The sequence below is a fragment of the Sinocyclocheilus rhinocerous genome, unplaced genomic scaffold (assembly GCF_001515625.1).
Source record: "Sinocyclocheilus rhinocerous isolate Xijiao unplaced genomic scaffold, SAMN03320098_v1.1 scaffold11727, whole genome shotgun sequence".
In the NCBI taxonomy this organism is placed as follows: Eukaryota; Metazoa; Chordata; class Actinopteri; order Cypriniformes; family Cyprinidae; genus Sinocyclocheilus; species Sinocyclocheilus rhinocerous.
In genome coordinates, this window is record NW_015623228.1 from 3572 (window position 1) to 4421 (window position 850).

The window sequence follows — 850 nt, forward strand, 5'->3', positions numbered from 1 at the left end:
GGCCCGCTGGATTCAGAGTCCACAGTGCTAACCATTAAACCATGGAATCAAGACACGAGCAGCTGTAGCTCACAGGGCCGCAAAGACTAAATCACTTACAGGCTCGCCAGCAGAACCACCACCAAACATGTACTTTTTTTTTCTTTTCCTGCCGCAACAAAGCACGCAGGTTCCACCAAGATTTGACCTCGGATCACTGGACTCAAAGTCCAGCTTGCTAACCATTACACCATGGAACCAATACGGCTCCGTTGGTGGCCTTCTGGGAGGCAGATAGCGCTGTGGCTGTGGGAAAGCAGTTAGACAGAGGGGTTGGAACCCAGTGAATTTTGGGCACTGGCCCCCTCGAACTAAAGGAAAAGGTAGTTGACATCTGCTGAAACCCGGGACCTTTAGTTCTTCAGTCTAATGCTCTTCCAACTGAGCTATTTCAGCCATAACAACAAGTTGTTTAGCCAGCGGGGATTTCCGTGAGACCACCAGTCACTTTTCCAGAAGAGGAGAGCTGAGCTCCCAGAGAACAAAAGAGGCTGGCCCGTACGGGGACCGAACCCACAACCTTGGCGTTATTAGCACCACGCGCTAACCAACTGAGCTAACCGGCCTGGTTTTGCTGTAGGCTGTTTTATTTGCAAACCTCCCCTCAGCTTCTGCCGAAGAATGATGGCCTGGGCCAGGGGTACCAGGGGTAGGTCCTAGAGAGCCGCAGTCCTGCAGAGTTCAGCTCCAACCCTAATCAAACACACCTGAAACACCTGAACAATGTCTTCAGGATTACTAAGGCTATAGGCAGGTGAGTTTTGTTTTCAGGGTTGGAGCTGAACTCTGCAGGACTGCGGCTCTCTAGGAC

General features: G+C 51.5%; 1 non-coding gene across 1 annotated transcript; it reads right to left on the minus strand.

Annotated features, from left to right (window-relative positions):
* Positions 1 to 531: 531 nt before the first annotated feature.
* trnai-aau (transfer RNA isoleucine (anticodon AAU)) lies at positions 532 to 605 on the minus strand. Its single transcript has one exon. It is a non-coding gene; the product is annotated as a tRNA-Ile (tRNA).
* Positions 606 to 850: the final 245 nt, after the last annotated feature.